The sequence below is a fragment of the Grammomys surdaster genome, unplaced genomic scaffold, assembly GCF_004785775.1.
Source record: "Grammomys surdaster isolate TR1022 unplaced genomic scaffold, NIH_TR_1.0 314, whole genome shotgun sequence".
NCBI lineage: Eukaryota > Metazoa > Chordata > Mammalia > Rodentia > Muridae > Grammomys > Grammomys surdaster.
This window is the reverse complement of record NW_021604733.1, coordinates 1,583,582-1,589,581: the sequence shown is the minus strand read 5'-3', so window position 1 is coordinate 1,589,581 and position 6,000 is coordinate 1,583,582. Positions and strand designations below refer to the sequence as shown.

The 6,000-nt window shown below is 44.2% G+C and overlaps 1 pseudogene; it reads right to left on the bottom strand.

Moving 5' to 3' along the window:
* Positions 1–4,227: 4,227 nt before the first annotated feature.
* The window catches only part of LOC114629697, a 28,511-nt pseudogene continuing 26,738 nt past the window's right edge, over positions 4,228–6,000 (bottom strand).

The following is a 6,000-nucleotide window of genomic DNA, read 5'->3' as shown; positions in this document are numbered from 1 at the left end:
GGAAGGAAGGAAGGAAGGAAGGAAGGAAGGAAGGAAGGAAGGAAGGAAGGAAGGGGCAGAGCTCCCCAAGTCAAACCATTCAACCAACAACTTTATTTCTTTTCTCTGGCTTTTTTATATCTTCTTAGACAAAAAGCACTTTAGAAAATTACCTCAGAGATAAAAATGTTACATAAAATGAGAGTTACAGAAGGATGTTGATATTAAGTTCAAAGCAGTGTTTCATTATATTATACTCATTAAAAGTTCAAAGCAACAGGCTTTTTTTTTTTTCATGGCCCACACCTGTGACTTTATCCTTGGACCTGTTTTTCTTTGACCACAAAATTGTCTAAAGTCTATGTATCTTTTGAGGAATACAATGAAAGCTCATTGTATTTCTTATTATGCCACCTTTACTTATTATTCTGAGGAGTGGACACATTCTATTCTTTTTTTTTTCTTTTTTTGGTTTTTCGAGACAGGGTTCCTCTGTGTAGCCCTGGCTGTCCTGGAACTCACTCTGTAGACCAGGCTGGCCTCAAACTCAGAAATCCACCTGTCTCTGCCTCCCAAGTGCTGGGATTAAAGGTGTGTACCACCACTCCCCAGCCACATTCTATTCTTGATTCTGACTTTATTACATCCGTCCAGCAACTAAGACCATCTCTTAAAAAAAAAAACTAAAAGCCGGGCGGTGGTGGCGCACGCCTTTAATCCCAGCACTTGGGAGGCAGAGACAGGTGGATTTCTGAGTTCGAGGGCAGCCTGGTCTACAGAGTGAGTTCCAGGACAGCCAGGGCTGTATGGAGAAACCCTGTCTCGAAAACCTAAACTCGAAAAAAAACCAAAAAAAAAAAAAAAAAAAAAAAAAACTACCTTCCTAAAATTATTTAAATCAAATCAGGAATTCTATAGAATCATTATCTATTTGTTTATATAGCATCACTGCAAAATAGTATCTTCATAGGTCTACAGAAATCTGCTCAAAAGGTTGGGTCAATACCTAGTGATTGTTAAATATATTTAATAATAACAAGAAAATCATATTAATAGCAGGAATCTTTCCTAAAATGGATTTCTTTTGAGCCTTGCCTATCAGACCAAACCCATCATAGATATTAATCCAAGGCAGACACATCTCAAGAAGATCACCTGCTAGTTTATAGTTTCTCCTTGTTGGCTCCTGACATTAGCTATCCACACTAATAAACCTCACACAGCCTTTAGATCCTCTAGAAACCAGCTGAAGTACAAAACAAATAAATAAATAAAAATGTAAATAATTTATCAGGAAGGTTTGCTTTTCAAGTATATGCCCATAGATTTACAACCACAAAGTCTATGTAAATGTTAGCAGTGTTAGCTCAGCCCCTAATCACTCTGGGAGAGAGGCTTTTGTTCAAAGACCTTTGCTTTAGTGTTGAACATCAAAGAAAAATGAACAGGAAACCATGGGTCCTCCAAAGATTGTGTTAGCCTGTTTTCTGTTACCATAATAAAGTACTTAAGTAGAAACCATTATATCCCCCTACCCCAAATCTACAAACATACTATGACAAAAGGAAACCTAGAGAAATGATGCAATTTGCCCACTATGATAACCCTACAAAGTACACGGTCAAAACATTTTTTTTTTTTTTTGGCAGTTTTGCAACTTTGACATTCAGCGTGTTAGTTCTATCCACATTGACCGTCTGTAGATTTCTGAATGTGGTAACAGGCACGTAAGCTACCAATGTACAGAGCTTGATTGGTGAATCCTCATCCTCATTACGTTTTCTGGACAAACGTACTCAGAAGCGATGTGGAACATTCCTTATTCCCTTAGCCAAGACAGCTTTATTGAGCCTGATGTCAATGAGCACATCTGGAGTTCCCATCTCCTTCATGGCAAATTTCTGGATTTCTCTGAGTACCCAAAGGGCACACTTCTTGAAGCCCACTCCATGGATGTGCTTGTGAATGTCGGAGGTGTATTTTCAGGTCACCACCTCGAGTAATGGCAGAACGACTTCTTCCTCCTCCTCCTCCTCCTCCTCCTCCTCCTCCTCTTCTTCTTCTCCTTCTCCTCCTCCTCCTCCTCTTCTCCTTCTCCTCCTCCTCCTCCTCTTCCTCCTCCTCCCCCTCCTCCTCTTCCTCCTCCTCCTTCTTCTTCACACCCTTCTTTGTGGGAGACCTTCTGCCAGGCCTAAGTTGGAAAGAATGGGCATAGGGGATTGTTTGCTTTTTTAATGTTAAAGTATGACATGTATACAGATGAAAGAAAATACATGGGTGCATGTGCACACATGTGTTTGTCTGTGTGTGTATGTGTGCACATGTGCACGTATATGAGTTATCTCTAAGTAAACTCACTACTAACCACCATCCAGAGCAAAGTAGGAACCACAAATATACCCTCTCCCGACTACTAATCTGCCTGCCCCAAAGAGAACCACATGGATAAGAAGACACAGGCTCATTTTCCCTACTGTGTGTTTTCAAACTAGGAACACATAGTGTGTATGTTTTTATATCCAGCTTCTTATGTGTGACCAAGAGACTGAATCCCATTGTGTTTCACTCACAACCTTCAGTTGAAAGACTTTCTTGTCCTCACTGCTCAACCGTGACACGTCAGTGTTTGTGTGTATCACATGTGTGTAAGTGCATGTGTGTACACATGTGGGTTGAAGTCAGAGGACAAGCTTGGGTGCTGTTTCTCAGGAGCCACCCACCTGTTTTCTGACCTCACCTATTGAGCTAGATCAGTGGTTCTCAACCTTCCTAACGCTGTGACCCTTTAATACAGTTCATGTTGGGGGTGACCCCAACCATAAAATTATTTTTCTTGCTACTTCATAACTGTAATGTTGTTACTGTTATAAATCATAATGTAAATATCTGACATGCAGAATATCTGATATGTGACCCCTATGAAAGAGTTCACTGGACCCCAATAAGGTCAAGATCCACAGATGGAGAACCACTGCCTTAGAGTCTCCTGGCCCCACTCTAACACACAATGTTCCATGCTTGCCAAAGGAGAACAGTTGCACTCAGAAACTTCAGCTGTGTCCCGTCAGCTGGGAGAACTGGAGGGCATGGAACAAACTGGAGTCTAGACAATATGGCATATGACCCTCTGTAACAAGTATGCTTAGCAGTGCCTCCATAGGGAGGCACAGTGGGGTGGACGGTAAAGCACCTCCTCCTCTTCTTCTTCCTCCTCCATCTCCTCCCCCAACTCCTCCTTCTTCCTTCTCCTTGTCTTCCTCCTTTCTTCCTTAGTTGTATACACTTTTAATTCAAGCACCAGAGGTTAAAGCCTGATAGCCAGAGTTTAAGACAAACCTCACCTATACAGTGAAACTCTATCACCAGAAAAGTAAAGAACACTGTATCTTGTTTTGCTTTATAAGACAGGGTTTCTGTATAACCCTGGCTGGCCTCAAACTCAAAATATCCACTTGCCTCTGCCTTCCAAGTGTTGGATTTAAAGGGGTGCACCACCACCACTAGGCTAAGAACACTGTATTAGCTAATAGATTCCCAGAGACACGGTAAATCCAAAGACCACAAACTTTAGTTTCGGTCTCGGTTACCTACCTGGTCTTGTTCACACACTCTCCTTTACTGAGTGAGCCCTCCATGACCTACTTTCTCTTTTGTACTGATTATCTACAAACATTTATCTGTGAATTACATAACATGCCCAGTGCCCGTGGAGGACATCAACTCCCCGGACCTGGAGTTAGATAGTTGTGAGCCACAGCATGGGTGCTAGGAGTCAAACTCAGGTCCAGCGAGTTACCACTGCTCCAGGCATAGCATACTTTTAAAAAGCAAATTTGAGATTATTTCTACAAATTATTCTAGCCACATTAAAAGTAACACCTACCAGGACTGAGATTTAGATCAACTGGTAAAGCTCTTGCTAACATGTAAGAAGCCTTAGGCTGGATCCCCAGTGCCTCAGTGGAGCATGCCTGCCTTCTGCACTCTGGAAGTGTAGATAGAAGGATTAGAAGTTCAAGACCATGCTCAGTATAAGGCCAGCCTGAGCCCTGTCAACAAAAGAAATTCAAAACTTGTTGATCCTAGCACTAAAGGAAGCCAAGGCAGGTGGGTGGATCTCTGAGGCCAGCTTGGTCTACACATACACAGAGGAATGGAAGATCTTCACTTTTTAAATTCTTTTTGTACAAAAGACTAGCATGATCAGTCTCACTGGGTAGGCAGCCTGAGTAACCCATTCAAGGTTTCTCAATCCAACGTAAGGAAGCCCATGTCCTTCGCTTGCTGGAAGCGCTGACTGTGCGTGTTCAACCTGGATTTCCGGATCAGACCCTAGATGTTAAAGCGGCGAGTGCAAGAAGAGCCCTGGCGGAACTTCCGTGGGTGACTCCAGTAGAGCTGCTGGAACCCATCTTGCTTGCCTTCAGATGGCCAACAAGGGAAAAAGGCAAGTAAGCCTTCTAAGAAAATAAGTGTGATGTATACTATACACACATCTGTGTTGTCAGAACTCAGAGAGCCGGAGCAGGAGGATCACTGTGAGTTCAAGGCAAATGAGAGCTACAGCGTAAAATCCCACCTGAGGCAAAAATGAAAGGAAAGAGAAAAAATACTTTTCTTTGCCTGGCCACCTGCTCACCTGCTCTCCCTGCAGGGCGTGGAGTGAGGCCAGAGAGCCAGTTCTGTGTTTCTTCCTGGTAGGTTGGTTTTACTCACAGGTTTGGGATGAACCACTAAATTAATTGGTCATGTGATTTAAGTGATTTTTATAAAAGGGTAAATATGGACATATTCATAAGGTCGTAGACTTAGACACATTCGAGAATGAAGATGGGAGGCCCTTGGAGTTGCTTTAGGAACGTGAATTCTCTTCTGGATCCAATACCTGCTTTTCTTAGTAATGAGGCTTGACTCGCACATCCTTGAGTGGGGCATACATGGTGACATGATGGTTTATGGGTGCATGTGGCTCTTCCAGGAGCTCCTCAATGATACACACTGGTAGGCACAAGGCTTTGGCACAAGGCTTTAGCTGCCCATTTCCCACAAGTAAATGCTTGTGACACTGTTAATTTTGTCACTGGTGACATTCCAAGCTTTACATACAGAAACTACCCAAGTGGCAGACGCCCCACAGGATACCTTTAGGTGGTATCCTGTGGCCCTGATACCACCTAATACTGGCTTGAGTTCAGAACACACCAATCTCCCTGCACTCCACTTATACGGCCTCTGCTGTGTGCTACCCAGCCCCAGCAGTGACAGCTGAGAAAGGGGAGAGGATGGCCACCCCTCCCCCCAGCCTGTTTGTTATTCTGCGGAGGAAACCACAGTAGGCAGAATCCTTAGCTGAACCTGCCTGGCTGCACTGAAGGCTGGAGGGCACAGCCAGGAAGTGAAAATAGGCACGGGCTCCAAAAGTGTCACACTGCAAGGGAGCAGAGGCATGCAGTGGCCTGTGCCGTCCCACCCGTGGGGAAGCTGTGGAGGCAGGAGAGAAGAGAAAGCTATGCACCAAGCTTTGGATTCATCCGTAAGCAAGCAGGCTAGAGTGATTGGAGAAGTCTTGGTTCAGGACCAGCAAGCATCCCTGCAGAAGAACATCACTATCCTAGACTCTAGACCCCACTGGGTGCTCAATAAGAGCCCCCCAAAAGGAGCGCAGGCCAGTGTGCCTCAAAGTTCAATCCTCCAGAGAGCCAAAGGAGGCCTAGCTTCACCCATCAGTCCATGAGGTGATTGTGCTTAAGTTTTGTGCTTGACAGATTGGAGAAATTTTTGAAGTAAGGCAGACCTTACCTCAAAGCAACCACCAGCTACTGGCTCTATGTAAAGACAGCTGGGGAGACATTAAGGTCTCCGGGTCAGAGACCCAGCGAGTGACACTGAAGTAAGAGGCCTAGGGAAGGCAGAAGGAAAGACAGAGGTGAGTCAGGTGGAGTCCAAACCAGCTGGTGATCTCCCACATTTCCAGGGTGTCCAGGCTTATAGGAATAGCTGAAGCCATATTATAATCACCAG